The 16,590-nt window shown below is 38.6% G+C and overlaps 1 protein-coding gene across 2 annotated transcripts in view; it reads right to left on the bottom strand.

The window, feature by feature from the left end:
• The window catches only part of ZBTB44 (zinc finger and BTB domain containing 44), a 43,289-nt gene extending 26,965 nt beyond the window's left edge, over nt 1–16,324 (bottom strand). Inside the window, exon 1 of one of the 2 annotated variants that reach the window (XM_087828532.1) lies at nt 16,309–16,324. The gene's annotated coding sequence lies outside the window, so the exon portion shown is untranslated. The remainder of the gene's footprint in view (nt 1–16,308) is intronic. The other variant, XM_087828531.1, reaches the window with a different exon arrangement.
• Between the last annotated feature and the right edge of the window lie 266 nt (nt 16,325–16,590).

The raw sequence follows: 16,590 nt of genomic DNA, 5'->3' as shown, positions 1-16,590 counted from the left end.
TGAAAGTGACCAGCAAAGTTACTAAGACTTGCCCTTCAAGGAGCTGCAGGGAGAACTAGCCTGCAGGCTACACTGAAGGGGACAGTGGAAGGGACTGTGACGCGGGAGACAGGGTAAAATGAATTCTGAGCACCTTCTGTAAGTCAGACTTGCTCGATACGATGTTACACATACAGTACAGAGTCTGATACAGCTGGAGGTATGGGTGAGAGAGAGATGAAGTTAGACTGAAAAATGCCTTATATGCCATGTATTTATTACATGAATCTCCCAACACACAGCTATGGAAACTTAGTCTCATTATACACTCTATTAATAAAAAATTACACAAATATAATTTGGAAACACCACAATATCGCACATTGTGGCAAAACTGGGGATGAATTACATTATTTGAAAAGTCATACAGAATATGATCCATTCAGAAGCCAGAAGGTATAGCCTAAAATTTTCATAAATTAGATGATTCTGTTAAACATCTCATTTTTTTCCCCCTGTACAGATGAATATGTATGTGTGCAGTTATATATTTGGAGCTCATTTAAAATTCTCGAGTAAAGATAAATACTACTTAATTCCAATTACTAATGTAGAATTTATGCAACATTCAAGAGTAATAAAGATGTACTTGTGTAATAGTTTGTAATTTGAACTAGTAAGTAATTCAGAAATAGTTTCCTTCCCACCCCTTTGATTCCAGATTACTTATGGGATAGTACACATGCTTATCAAAGTGGTAGTTGCTGAACAATATAGACTTTAAGGAGAAAAAAAGCCCCTACGATTTATTTTTGTAGTTGGGTTGAAAAATTTTTGCCAAAAAAGGTATCTAGCCTAGTTGTTAGAAGTAATGGTTTTAGTTACATAAACCTTACACTTTGAATTCCGACGCTTCCATTTACCAGTGAGGCATTAAATCTTAGTCAGGAGGATTAAAGTAGCACAGTTCTTGGCATATATAAGCAAGCATTCAATAAATGTTAGTTACTAGTACCCAAAAATGTGAATGAAAATTAAATGGAGATCAAATCTCAAAATGTCTATGCCATTTCTTATATGACAAGAGCACATCTTGAATATGTATATTTTGCTATAAAGATTAGCTCAGAAAAATTATCAGAGGATCTGTGATTAAAATGTAGTAGTAGCTCTTAGCATATAAAGTAAGGCAGCTGCCTAAGATGATTAAAGAGAAAGTAACGAGAGACTGCTAACCTTAAAAGCAATTTGGATGGGAAAATGTGATATTTAATAAGAATTTGCATGTTTAAATACCCAGCCACATCTCAAAACTGGACGTTAACTTTACAAATGATACAAGGTTTTAATGTGCTAAAATTGAACTCAGATAATTTCATTCCCTCCCTCTATTCCAACTAAAACCAATCCAGGACAGAGAAGGTTAAGGAAAGGAACATACAGAGTTTAAAAAACCTGCAAGACTATACCCAGATGGAAATGTTGTTTGTTCTAGCTGATTGTCTCCTATGTGGCAGGTGTAACACTAGGAGCTTTCGATATTATTTCACACGAGGTGGATAATATTCTGATTTTACAGAGAAAATTGAGACTCAGACTACTACTTTGTTCAAGGCCACTTACATTTATGCCATGCTAAGGACCCAGGACCTTACTCGATAGGTATGAGTAGCCTGGGGAGTAGTATAGTTATTATCTACATTTTAAAAAGATAATCTTGGTGACAACATAGTGGGTAGGTTTAAGGGTGGCTATTACAGCAGTATAAGTATATGACAAAACCGGACCAAGAGGATGACCGTGAGGATAGTATCTGTATTGGAAAAGCAGGATAAAATACGAGAACAGCAGGTAACACCCATGAGCATGGCTGTGTACTGGGGATGGGGTGGGGGAGCAGCTAGGAGAGAAGAATCTGACTCTAGGTCTCCAACTCGGATGACCAAGTCCACGGTGCTTACACGAAACAAGATAGAGAACAAGAGGAAGAACCGATTTTGGTAGAGATTAATAATGAATGGAAAGAAATATTCTGATAAATTTCATTCTGTTCGAAGTTGGAGCTGAAGACATCTGAAGAATGTTTGGGGAAGAGGGGCAGAAATGCAAGTTGTGAGCAGCTTAGAGCAGGCAGAACAAAGGATTCAGTGAAAACACTTCATGGTGCCTAATTTACCTTTTGATCCTGTCCAGTACTGAGCATAGCACACCCACAAAAGTCAATAAAATATGTAAATGGGCAAATATACGCCATGGAATTTCTACCTAATTTGGTTATCTAAAATGCCTGTACCTATTCATTGTCAGTGGTTTAAAAAGTGAAAAAGTTGAAATTTAAATTTAATAGTCTTGAATTTGAATTGAAAGCATCAGCATGAACTCAAAATGGAGTTAATCTTCAGCAATAAATATCCCTAGCACCCTGACTGGCTTTCGAATTCCATTTCCCACTAAAAGGAACCATGAGTCCTTAGAGAAATGGCTGATTACACTTCTGAGCCACTAAACGTCCACCAGGAACATCTTAACAGAGATCTCGCAAGGTGGCTGTCAGATTCTTAGGAAGAGTGTCAAAACTCAAGTCAATTTAAAGAGGCTCCAAGTGGCCAAAAATGGAACAATAAACTGAAACACATGACGTGTGTTTCAAGTAAAGAGTTCACATGATACTAGAAATAAAAGAAAAAGCTAATCTGTCAACTTTAAAAAATGGTACTTGCCAGAGGGGAGGCGGGTTAAGGGACTGGGTGAAAAAGGTGAAGGGACTGGGAAGTACAGATTGGTAGTTACAAAACAGTCATGGAGATGTAAAGTATGGAATAGGAAATAGAGTCAATAACATTGGAATAACTATGTATAGTGCCACTCGGATGCTGCAAACATTAGGGAGGACACTTTGTAAAGTATATGACTGTCTAACTACTATGCTGTGCACCTGAAACTAATAAAAAAAAAAAGTAAAAAACTTTTTAAAAAAAAGATGCTACTGAACCAAGCAATTATTTTTTGAAAATTGGAAAGAATAAAGAATTTATCCTGCCTTTCCAATACAAATGGCATTTTTGGGTGATCAAATAAAATACGAAGGAGCCCTGGCCAGTGTGGCCAAGTTGGCTGAGCATCGTCCAGTGCCCCAAAAGGTCGCGCTGGTTCAATTCCCAGTCAGGGCTCACACTCAGGTTGCAGGTTCGATCCCTGGTTGGCGCATATATGGGAGGCAACCGATCGATGTCTCTCTCTCTCACATCGATGTTTCTCTCTCTCTCACTTTCTCGCTCTGAAATAAAAAAAAATTGAGCTTTGATACTGAGAAGGAATCTTGATTTTCTTCTGATTCTCTAGCCCACAGATATTTAAAAGGCAGCAAATATGTAGGTAAAATTTATTGAATTACATTGTATATTACATTACTGCAAATTTTTCACTATCATTCTTGCTCATAAGCAATATGGATGTACAACTCACACTTGCTCACTCATCCTTCTCATTATAAATGTATTCATGGATAAAATGAAACTGAGGTAATTATAACAATGACAAGTACTTCAATAATTTATAGTTGCCACAGCTAATCATGGTAGTGTACATTAGTAATTGTTCTTTACAGTAAGTTGTGGCAATTAAGCTTTGGAAGCCCTGTTCTTTAAGCTCTAGCTTTAACTCAAAACTGGTAAAAAAATACCAATCACAAAACCTCTGGTAAGATCTGCTCCTTTGAGAGCTCTGACTAAAGTTGTTCAAGAACAGGACTTCCTCCTATTGCAACTTTAGGAATTAGGTCTTTGAAGATATAGACAAGTATGGAAAAATATTGTGTTTTGATAGACAATACTGTATTAAGTGTCTCCAGAGGAACCGTATGTCAGACTGTGAGGTATGACTCAGATTGAGAGTGTTCATTCTCTTATACTATAGATATTATTATTCATGGTTTGAATACTATCTTAGGGGTTAAAGAGAGAAAGGATGGAAGAAAAGACTGTAAAGAGGCAAAACTTCCCCCCCTGCAACTGGGAAAAACCCTCAGAAATAGAATAAAAGAATTTGAATTTTTGAAGCTGAAAGAAATACTAGGAGAGTATTTTAGAGTTTAAGAGAAGTTTAGTGCAACACACACTTATCAGGTGCTAGATACTGTGCTATAAAAAGCCTAGAAAGGTTAACCAAGTCAGTAACTTAATGGAAGACGGGAGTGAGGTCCAGTTTACCTGATTCTTAAAGTCCACTGCTTTGTACAAAAATCCGTTAAAAACAGGACCTGGAGCCAGTATTCCTAAATTATGACAAGCATTCTTTCCACTGATCTGACAATAGTGGAAGAATAAGTCTGTTTCCATACAGAAACAATTGCTCTCATTACAATAAAATGTATCTTACTGTTTCTGTAACTCATACTCAATCTATTCAAAATAGTAATCAACTATCCTGAAAGTGACAAGCTGCTTTTATACAAATAAAAGTAAACAGATTGGGATGGGAAAGGTTATGACTTGTTAAATACCTTTCTAAATTGTCAAAATGACAGAAAGTCAAGCAAATTCTATAACAAAATGATGTTTGAAAAAAAGAAATTGCTACTGGGCCAGAACTTTAAAAGCCGAGTCTTAGCTGTTTAGCTCAAGTATTTGCTGCAAAACAACCTAGAAAAACCACCCACATCCCGTGAGTATCATACTGCATTATCATTAGCTCAGGAAAAGATCAAAATTCAAAGTATGGTTTCTACTGAATGCGTATCATGTTCACACCATCACAAAGTTGAAAAATTTTAAGTCAGTCATGTAAGTGAGGGAGTGTCCGTATATGGCAAGTGCCCAGTGCCTAGCATACAGTATATACAAGAATATGATACAGTACTGAGTAATAGATGAAGTATACTTATTGACAGATCTCAGACTCTATCACCTCTGGCTGAGTTCATCTCTAATCTCTAACCCCACTGTCCTTCCTGAACTTTAATTCTGGGCCTCTAATGACTAGCTAGTGTGCTAGACAATTCCATCTGAATGTGTTTGCTATCTTTCAAATTAACCATCTGAAAATAAACTCAAATTCTTTCTTCTCAACTATACTCCACTGCAGAATTTCTAATTCTATTAATGGCTTTCAATTGCCCAGCCACCTGGAGCTTAAAATCTGGTACTCATTTTTGATTCACCATCTCTCACTTCCTTTCAAAACCTGGAAATCTTCCCTTAGCTACTCTCCCTTCACAGGCAAATTTAGAAAAATTAGATACTTCCCTACCTATGAATATTTATTGATAAATCAAAGTCATTCTCCAGAGAAGAGGGTTATGTCCACCACCAACAGATGACAATAACGGTCTTTCAAGGTGATTTAGTCTTTCTCTAGTCTTCATTAGTTTGCTCTCTCTGTGCTTTGTTTTGAGGTGGTTACAGATATTATTAAATCCAGCATAATCAATAAGCTTAAAAATTGTAAGAATGCTAAAAGTGTTAAACAGAGGTAATTATGGTTAAAATAAAACACAGAGCTAAATATATTAATAAACAATGAGAAAGAATGAATTTGCCCCATGAACGGGATAAATCATTGAATAGTATGATTCTGAAATATCCACAGCAAATCCTGCAACATATGAAGATAACAAGCAAATGACAAGGAAAGGAAAAACGACTCGTGAAATGGACAAACGTCTGAGTATGTGGTTAGAGGAACAGCAACACTAGATGGCAAGGTTTCAAAGTCTTTAGTCTAAGGACCCCTTTATACTCTTAAAACTTACTGGGAATCCCGAACAACTTTTGTTTATGTCAACAATGTCTACTAATTGTTACCATATTATGAATTAAAATTTAGAAATGTGAAAACGGATTTATTAAAAAATAAGCCCATTACATGTTAACACAGCATATTTTTCAAAAAAATTACATTTTCTAATGTGATCACCACCTACAACAAAATGAATAAAAATCACATGATCGTCTCAATAGATGCAGAAAAAGCATTCGACAAAATCCTGCACCATTTATGATTAAAACTCTCAGCAAAGTGGGAGTAGAGGAGAAATACATTCACATAAATATAGGCCATATATGACACACCCACAGTTAACATCATACTCAAAAGGAAAACTAAAGGTGCTTCCCAGGACAGGGATGCCTGCTTTCACCTTTCTTATTCAACATAGTGCTAGAAATCCCGGCCATGGCAATCAAATATTACAGTACCAAATATTTTAAATTTTGTTCTAAGAAAACCTGTCACTCTCTTGTCAATCTAAGCCAGAACAAATATCTATATGCTTTTCATGAAAGGAACCACACTTTTTAGAATGGATTCACATGAGTACTCATTTTTCAGAACACACTTCTACTTACTCTAGACACTAATAAAAGTGTATGCGATCTTTATTTGATGATGGTTTACTTTCCAAGGGTCTTCCTTAAGTGTTTATTAAGTTTTCAGGAAGCATTCCAAATGGGTTACTATATCTGAGTTATTAAAAAATAATTTACTTTTGTAACTAGCCTTTTTCCAATCAAATAAAGATTTCAACTATTTCACTACATAAAGAAGTTCTTTCTAGTTTAGAACTTTGAGAAGAGAGACTAAGATTTACCTCCAGGTAAGAAAAATTAGTTAAACAATAACTCAATTAAAGCAGTAACATTAAACTATTATAATGTCCTCTCATTGCTGGTAGCTATGGAGCCATGCTGATTGTTAATTTCTATATCAAGGGAAAATAAGTTAATATATATTGAATGTCTTTATGTCACTCTGGACTCACAATTCTGAGAAAAAAAGATTTTAAAAATCCAGTTATTAATGAGGAAACAGAAGGTTAAATTAATTTGCCCACAGACCTATAAATAATAAAACCTGGATTTGAACAGAGGTCTGACTAAAAATTTCAAATTCCCAGTCCCTTCTCCCACTCCACCATGATGCCACCATTTATAAGAATTCAATCACAGTACTTAAGGGATGTCAGCTATTAACATGAAATAATTATTAATAGAAAGAAAACTTGAAGAAAGGGCATATCTTAGTCATTCTTTGGATCCTTCACATGAACAAGTCAAATTCAAGTCAGTTTTAGTCAGTTACCATTTAAAATCTTTTTCCCTAAAGAGTTTTTAAGTGTTCACACCAAGCACTGAAGAGTTCCACTGTGTATATTTTAAAGTATTCACACAAGTTTACAGTGGGTTCTCCCAACAGACTGCTGTCAACCCTAAATGTGTCTTGGTATGGACTGAACCGTGTTCCCCCTAAAAGATATGCTGGAGTGCTAGCCTCCACTCAGTACCTGAATATGTTGCCTTATTTGGAAACAGGCTTTTTACTTAGGTAATCAAGTTAAACTGAGGTAATTAGGATATCCTTACATAAAAGGGGAATTAGGAGACAGACTTGCACACAGGGAGAATGCCACGGGAAGACTGGAGTTCTGCTGCCACAAGCCCAGGCACTCTGAGAAGCAGAGAGACCTAAACAGACCCTTCCCTCACAGGTTCCTTCCCTCATAAGGAACCCACCCTGCCAACACCTGGAGTCCAGATTCCTAGCCTCCAGAGCTATAAGACAAGTAATTTCTCTTTAAGCCACCCTCTTTGTGGTACTTTGTCACAGCAGCCCTAGCAAACTAATACATGTCTGCTTTTCAAGATAATGTAAAATTTAAAACATTACATTTTAATGGACTACACATATCAACTAAAAGGCAGAGATTGGGATTAAAAAAAGCATGCCCAAGTATACGTATGCTCTTTATAAGAAACCCACTTTAAATAAAAAGACACAGGTATGTCAGAAGATAAACCATGCAAACAGTAAGTATAAGAAGGCTGGTGTTGGTTTAGTATCAGATAAAGTAGACTTCAAGTAAAAAAACAGGACAAGAGATACCCAGGTCTATAACAATAAATGTACATGTACCTAACAATAAAGCTTCAAAATACAAGAAGCAAACACTGAGAGAATTAAGAAAAAAGTCAATCCAAAATAAGTTAAAGATTCAAATACTCTTCTCAATGATTGATAGAATTGGGCAGAAGGAAAATCAGTAAAGACATATCTGAATAATACAACACCTTGACCTAATTGATATTTATAATACAGAATACACATTCCTTTCAAGTGCAACATGGTATGTTCACCAAGACAGACCATATGCTTGGGCCGTAAGACAAATCTTAATAAATTTTAAAGGAATGAATGTATAAAGAATATGTTTTCTCACAATAAAAGAATTAGAAATTAATTAGAAATTTCGAGTTATCAAGAAAACTCCAAATATTTTAAATAAAATACACTTCTAAATAATCCACAGGCTGATGAAGGGATATTGGAAAGTATTTTTAACTGAGTTGTACTGAAAATACATTACTGCTCTGGCCAGATGACTCAGTTGGAGCACGGTCCCATGCACCAAAAGGCTCTGGGGTCTATTCCTAGTCGGGGCACATACCTAGGATTTGGCTTAGATCCCCAGTCGGGGCCCGTATGGGAGGCAACCTATTGATGTTTCTCTCTCTTTTTCTCCCTTCCTCTCTAAAATCAATTAAAAAAACACACCCAAAAACTATATTTTCAGGTGAGGATTTAAAAAAATGCAGCTAAAGCAGTACTTAAAGTGTTTACACACACACACACACACACACACACACACACACACGAATGAATGAATGAAAAGGTCTGAAAATCAATGGCCTACCACCACACCCTATCCACCCTACCCCACTCCACTAGTTAGGACGGCTACTATTAAAAAACCCCCACACACTATAATAAGTGTGAGCAAGGATGTGGAGAAATGAATCCCTGTGCACTGCTGATGGAAATGCGAGTGTTGAAACTATGGAGAACAGTATGCTGGTTCTTCACAAAATTAAAACAGAATTAATGCCCTGGCTGGTGTTGCTCAGTGGTTGGAGCGTCAGCCTGCACACCAAAGGGTTACGGGTTTGATTCCTGGTCAGGTCAAGGGCATGTACTTTGAGTGGGTTTGCTCTCTACCCCTAGTAGAGGCAGGCGAGGGAGGCAAACTGTCAAGATTTCTCTCCCTCTCTCTCTCTCTCTCCCTCCCTCCCTCCCTTCCCTTCTCTGAAAAGCAATGGAAAAAATATCCTCAGGTGAGGATATTTTTTGTTTTGTTTTGTTGCAAAAACAAAACAAAAAATAGAATTACCATGATTCAGTAATTCTACTTCTGGGTATATATACCAAAGAATTGAAAATAGGCACATGAATGTCTATTTGTACACCAATGTACATAGGAGCATTACTCACAATAGCCAGACTGATCAAGGAAAAAAAGGAATGAGGGAGGGGGGGCAGAAGGAAAACCTGGGAGAGAGATACACAGAATGAGCAGGACGGTAGAATGTTTCAGAACCTGAACGCAGAGTGTTTCAAGGAGTGTCAAATGCTACTGAAAGGTCAAATAAGATACAAACCAAAGTCTATTTAATTTAGCCACCGGAGTTACCGATGACCTTATAAGAGCACACAAGGAAGAGGTAGCAGAGTTTGATGCTAGATTGCAAAAGACAAAGAGTATGAAGAAATGAGGAAGTGAAACTTGTGAGTATAGACAATTCAGTCGTAAGAAGTTTGGTTCTAAAGATAGAGGTTAGTGGAGGAAAATAAGGGCTCAAGGGAGGTTACTAGTATTTTTATAAAATGGGGAGAAACTAGACATTCCCTGCTCCCCACCAGATGGTTTTTAAATTGTGGTAAAGCATATAAAGAATGTTTTGATTGTTGCTGGAAAAAGACTTGGAGGAGAAAGAAATGTTAAAGATACAGGAACAGATGATAACTGATAGCATAACTCTGGGTAGGTAGAAAGGAGTTGGATTCAGTGTGCGAGGGAAAGAATTGGCCGTGAACGGAAGGAGACCCATGACAGAAAAGAAAAGGAAGGGTGTAGTTACACTTAAGTTTAGAGATGGGTGGTAAGAAGCAGTACAAGTTCTTGTCTGATAGCTTTGAAATTATAGGTAGAGGTAGATGGTTGAAAAGAAACAAGATAAAGTACAATTTTGAGGAAAATGAAACATGAGAAATAGGATGGCCAGGAGGCAATGAAAACCCAATTGAACACAAAGACCACAAATTTGTAGTGGCAATAATCTATGGTTTTTGAGTTCTATCTCAATAAACTGTCAAAAGAATGTAGTGGCTTTGGATCAGTCTCTAAAAAATTATAACAATAATTAATAGTGCTTATATAGTACTTAATATGTATTAGGCATTAAAAAAAAAGTGCTTTTCACATATTAAATAAAATCAGAGAGGCAGTGATTCCTGTATATAAAAATAATTCTCATAGACGTTTGGTTTGTATAGTTTTATACAGCACATAAAAGACACCACAGATAAAGACACTGTCCTCATACAGTAATGGAAAGCCACAAAAAGAAAATGCGCACATTGGAAAATCCAAAGCAAAAAGGAAGAAAAGCAAAGAGCCAAGGAAAAAGTAAAACCCAGAGAGTCAACATGTAAAAATGAGAAAAAGGTAAAAGTGGGTGAAAAAAACAGTAACCCCCAGTAAAAGAGAAAAATGAAATGGAAGCAAAGTAAGTATGCCTGAGTATCTGAAAATCCTTTCATTTTCTTTGTTTGGGCAAGAATTTCCTAATTTTATCAAAAAGCACAAATAAAATATTTAACAGTGGGTAGTATTGAATGTGCTTTTTTATTAAGAGTAGGCTAGGATCAAATACTTAGCAGATTAAGAACTGAATTAAAGAGAAACATCATTTAAAAAATGAATTATCTGAAGTTGCTTCAGAAATCAGAGTAAGTAGTTCCACAAAATCCTAATTCCAGAGATTCATGGTCTAGGTTATATGCTCTCCCCAAGATGTTTGTAGTTATGCTGAACGCATCGAAACTATCCAACCAAATGAACAGCAAATCACGCCAACATAAAGAAATATACCATTTAATACCTGTAGAAAGACAGCAACATAGACTATTCAAATTGAAAACTACTGGGTATCAAACATTTGTAACTTTAAGGTATTTTTTAAAGCTATAAGAAAATTATTAAAATGGAAGAACATTCAGTGTGGAGACTAGGAAGATGTTCTCCAAGAAGAGTGCGATATTAATGTTTCATCCACCAATTTTCACTCTTATAAGAGAGAATTATCACTGTGAAATATGAGGATGATACAAGTCAGTGATTTATTCCAGGATCAGTTATGTAAAAATGTGCTGGCTAAGGTCACCCTTGGCACTAATAATAATGTTAGTGAAGAAATTAATGCAATACTCAATGTGCCCTTCAAGCAGAAGTGTAATATAAATCTAATGTATCTTTATATTTTCAAAGGCAGATATACAATCATTATTTTAGATCTGGTGACTAAGAATCTAGAGATATCTGGCTCACTGCCTAAAATGGGGTGAAGTACTTCTAATATAAAGAACAAAGAAAACCGGTATCACTGCAACATATTTAATAATAAAAAAAAGAACAAAAAAGAACTAATGTACCTTTTGGCTTAACAGGAGAGAAATTTCAAGCAATTGTTTTGAGGTACATGAAAACTGTTTCAGCCATGAATGTGGCATTTAAAGTCAAAACAGCCCATAAAGCTTGTATAAAGAGCATGCTCAATAGCAGTTTACAAAATACCAGAAAACAACAGTGAAAACACACACACACCCCTTCTGTGTAATATTTATTAAAATATTTAAAAATGATAGTTGGAAGGAACCTATCTAATTAGGAACTCCTAACTAATAAAGGAAACCCCTTTACAATGGTCTGATGCTTGACCATTTTCAGTGACAAAAGTTGTATCCTTTACAAGGTCAGGGAGACTTACTATAAAAGTCTAAGATCACTGTAAACACAGAGGAGAACATATTATTGGTTTTTATACAAATGTCAATAATGTTTTATAGTAAGAGTATATTTTTAATCACTCCAACACTTTATTATGAAAACTTTCAGATACAGCAAATTTAAAGAATTTTACAGGTTAATGCCTAAATAGCCAGACCTAGATTCTACCATTAACATTCTACCATACTTGTTTTATCATATACCCATCCATCCGTCAATTCAACTTGATTTCTGATGTTTTAACTACTTTTTAAATGCCCATTAGGTCTGATATAACAGACATGATGAGCACGTGGGGCTCCTGGCAGGCAATCTTCAGTGTTGCTACAGGACAAAAATCAGTCATGTAGTTTCTTTAATTCGTGGTAAATGAAAATACATTCACTTTTATGACGTGTTATTTTTAGTTGTCAGCTACAGCAAAGTAGTTAAGAGCTAACTCTGAAGACTAACAGATGTGGGTTTGAAACCTGGATATTGAGCATGCTCCTTACTTGCTAAATAAGATACTAGCAACATATCAACGGGTTAATGTGAGATTTAAATGACATGATGTATAAAATGTTTAGCACAGCGCTGGCTTTTTAAAAAGGGCTCAACAAAAGTTAGTAATCGTCGTCACTGTCATCATCATCATCGTATTTAGTCCACTCGACCTACCACAAAGGGTCTAGCTGTATATAGACCTATGCTCCTGTTTGGGGTCTTTTTTTTCTCTCATTACCTGTGTTCTAATAATCTTGGGCAGTCTATTTTTACTAAGATTAAAGACAGAACGAGGGTGAATGGGTCCGAAGCACATGCATTCTTCATTTTCTCCCTGGACTTCCTAAGGGAAATAGATACCCTTTCTCTTACCAAATGCAATGGTAGTGCACACAGAAAAACACACGTTTTGTTTTTTAGCACCTGGTGACAGGCAGCCAATAAACTACCTAATTGTGCTGTCTACTTTAGACAACCATTGCTCCTTCCTCTTAAACCCCCATTTGAAGACATAACCGTAATTTCCAACAAATTCTGCCCAATCCAGCCCTGACTGGGCAGCTCAGCGGGTTAGAGTGTCATCCCAATACACCAAGGTGTGGCTTTGATTCTGGTCAGGGCACATATAAGTATCAATCAATGAATACATAAATAACTGGAACAAATTAATGTTTCTCTCTCTCTATAATCAATTAATTATTTTTTTTGCCCAATGCAAACAAAATGTCCTATCTTCACTGATCACCTGTCCAAATGCCTTTTATATTTGCAGACAGCATATGTATATGCCAGTTTTGTTGTGTGGCATACGTAAGACGTATTCATAAAACTTCTACCAACTACATGCCTCTTTAAAGACATGATTTTCAAGAAAAATTTGTAAAAAAACAAGCTTGAAGTCTACTTCTTTGCTCCCTCTAAAGATTAGTCTTAGTGCTTTTTCTTTGTCAGAGGAATCAGAATCTAACTGCAAAGTTTAAAAGCAGTGCTCCTGCAGAGCTTCAAGTAAGTAACACACTTTGTCCACTGCTAATTTTTCTGCAGTTAAGATATATGACAATATGGAATCTTTTAAAACTTATAGCGAAGGTAAAAATACTTCATCTTATGAACTAATTTGGGTGAGGCTTCTTTAGGCATACTTCTACATTATTTTGACCTTTGAACCACGGACATATTTTACATATTCAAAAATAAAATAAAAATCACCCTAAAATAAAAAATGAAACCAACGAACCATATCATTTGGTAGCAATACCAAACAGAGAAAAGTATTTTCAAGTGACTTCTGAACACAGTAAATACTCTGAGTCTACATCCTTCTTATAATTCTAAGGACAAAAATGTAAAAAAAAAATAAAAATCTTAAACTTTACTCAGAAGTTTATTGATAGTAATAATATTGGTATGGTAATTTTGAAATGATTTTATGTACACATAGCAGGATAAAGCAAGTATGTTAATTTTATTAGGCACCAAGACTTTCATTTAAGGCAAAAGAGACAATTATAGAATCAAAGAAGTTAATTAAAACTCATGCACCCAGTAGTACTTTCGCATAAAAAAAAATTTCCTTTGCCACCATTGGTGACTATTTCCCTGGCTCTTTACACTGAATATTGATAATGAAAGAGATTAAACTTTTGCTCTGTATTTCTAGGAGGAACTTTAGTTCACCCCAGGTTAATGAAGAAAATCTTCCTTACAGAAAATCTCCAGTGAAATAACTGACATAGAGTCATCAATGGGTGCTAAAATCAGCAAGCAAAAGGTAGTCCGAAACAGGGTATTTGCGTGTTGTTAAAGTACTACCTCAAGATCACCTTCAAGTAACAAACAGGTAAACCACACTTTTGTAATATATCTGTAGTCCCCACTTTAATCAAGGGCTCACACTTAGCATCACTGATACTATGTACCTGTCTTCTAGATGCAACAGGAAGTACATAGCCTCACCTATTAAATATTGTTGCCAAAGTAAGTTTAAGCTAATCAAGCTTTTCTTTAGACCTAACTTCCAGTAACAGATAATTCAGTGGGAGAGAGGAGTAAATTAAATAATACTGTGAGAAACAGACAAGTCCAGAATGTGGGAGCATTCTATAAAACAATCAGTTTGGTCAGCTGTCAAAAAATATTGGTATTATTCTCTCTCTCTCTCTCTCTCTCTCTCTCTCTCTCTCACACACACACACACACACACACACACACACACACACACACTTTTTTATTGATTTCAGAGAGAGGAAGGGAGAGGGAGAGATAGAAACATCAATGATGAAAGTCATTGATCCATTGCCTCCTGCACGCCCCCTGCTGGGGACTGAGCCCTCAACCCCGGCAGGTGCGGGGACAGGGAAAGGAACCTCAATCTCCTGGATCATACACAGATGCTCAACCGCTGAGTCACGCCGGCAGGTTGTATTCATCTTTTTAAAAAGGCATAATCACCAAATGCAATACACAAATCTTGACTGAATACAGCTGGGGGCTGCAGGGGGTTCCCAACGAATACTAAGGAAGTTCACCTATGATAACTAGGGTTAGTAGGAGAATGTGCTTGCTTTTTGGACACGCGTGCTGGAACATCTGAGCGTCAAGATGTTTGCAACTTGCTCTCCAATGGCAGCACACACCCAGACATACAAAAAGGGAGAAGAGAGGGAACAATATGGCAAAGTATTAACCACTGAATCTAGATAGTGGAGTGTTCATTGTATTTTTTCCTCAACTTCCAGAAGACTAAAGTGCACCTACACTGAAGGGTGCAGCAGAAATACACCTGCGCTGGAATCACATCTGGGCACAAATCTCACCTGTTACTTGACTAGGTGCATGGCCTAAGGCAAGTTACTTAGTATCACTCAAGTCTGTGTCTCATCTATAAAACTCAAGCAATAATATCTAAATTGTTAGGTTGTTCCGAGAGTTAAATAAGATCACGTATATAAAATGCCCAGCAGCACTGCATAAAGCAAGCAAACGTTTTTCATAATTAATGAATTGCAATCATCCTAAAATACAAGGCGGTAAGCACCCATTCCTTTCACTATTTGCACCTTCCACGGTAAGAAACGTCGGCGAATCAAACGCCCACGGGCGGTCCATGTGAGGTAACGGGGGAAAGGAAGATTTATACACTATCTTTTAATCCAATTCCAGCGGGAACCCTCGACCACCGTAGGAAAACCATAAAAATCTCTACCTGGGCAAACTGCAGGTCTGGTATTAGCCTAGTAAGGAAGTTAAGTGGAACTTAAAGGGAATTTTCTTCCGAACCGCAACAAACCGATCTACTCAGCTACCTAGGAGCCGAAAAAATTTTTAAATTTCTGCCTTCATTTTCCTAAATAAGTTCCAGTGAGGCACACAATTACTGGGCTTTCCCCTAGACGCTGGCTCCGACTCCTGCCCCTCGCGAGGGTGCGCGCTCCCCATCAGCGCCGGGGTCCTCATCCCCGCACGTCAGGGTCCCCTTCCTCCTCGGGCAGCAGGAACCGCCCGGGCGCCGGCGGAGCCTCAGGTAGGGGCGAAAACCAGGTGGCTGCGTTTTTTTCTTGAAGAAGCGCCACTCCTTGTCCTTCCAGCAGCAGAGAAAACGCAGCAGGGGGTCGGGGAGCGGGGGCGGGGGGCGGCCGTCAGTCCGGGGCTCCCCGCCGCGCCCAGGTGAGGACGTCGCGCCTCCGCCGCCCGGGTCAGGCGCTGGGCAGGCGGGCGTGCAAACGGCGGGCGGCCCGGGCAAGACCCGGGCGAGGTCTCCTCAGCTGCGGGGCCCGAGGCCGGTCGCCTCCCCGAAGGACTAAACGCCGCTGAGGGGACCCTGTGGGGTGTCCCCGGAGCAAATGGGGGTGACCAAGACCAGGCGTTCCCTTCCGTCCAGCGCCCAGGTGGGGGACGCGCAGTGTCAGCCCCTGGGCTGAAGCACCCCGAGGGCACAGGCGACAAGCGGCGGGGGGCCGCGGCCCCGGCCCGCGCCGGGCGCGCGTTCGCCTCCCCCTCCCCGTTACCTGCGGGCGGCGGCGCGGGGCCGGAGGCCTGGTGCTCCTCCTCCTCCCGCCAGCTGAGGCGGCGAGGCGGCGGCGGCGGCGACAGCCCGGGGGGAGGGGGCGGAGCGCGCGGCTCGCCGCCTCTCTCCTCCCCCGGGAGGCTGAGGGGACCCTACCTCGGGCCGCGGCGCCTAGGCCCGTGGACAGCCCGGGGCCGGGGCATGGCGGCGCGCGGCAGCAACGTGCCGCGAGCGGGGAGAGTGCGAGGCGGCGGCAGGGAAGCGCCCGCGGCGCTCGGAGGAA

This window comes from Miniopterus natalensis, chromosome 20 (genome assembly GCF_054644295.1).
Source record: "Miniopterus natalensis isolate mMinNat1 chromosome 20, mMinNat1.hap1, whole genome shotgun sequence".
Lineage (NCBI taxonomy): Eukaryota > Metazoa > Chordata > Mammalia > Chiroptera > Miniopteridae > Miniopterus > Miniopterus natalensis.
Note: the sequence above shows the minus strand (reverse complement) of the source record. Positions and strands in the feature narration are given on the sequence as shown.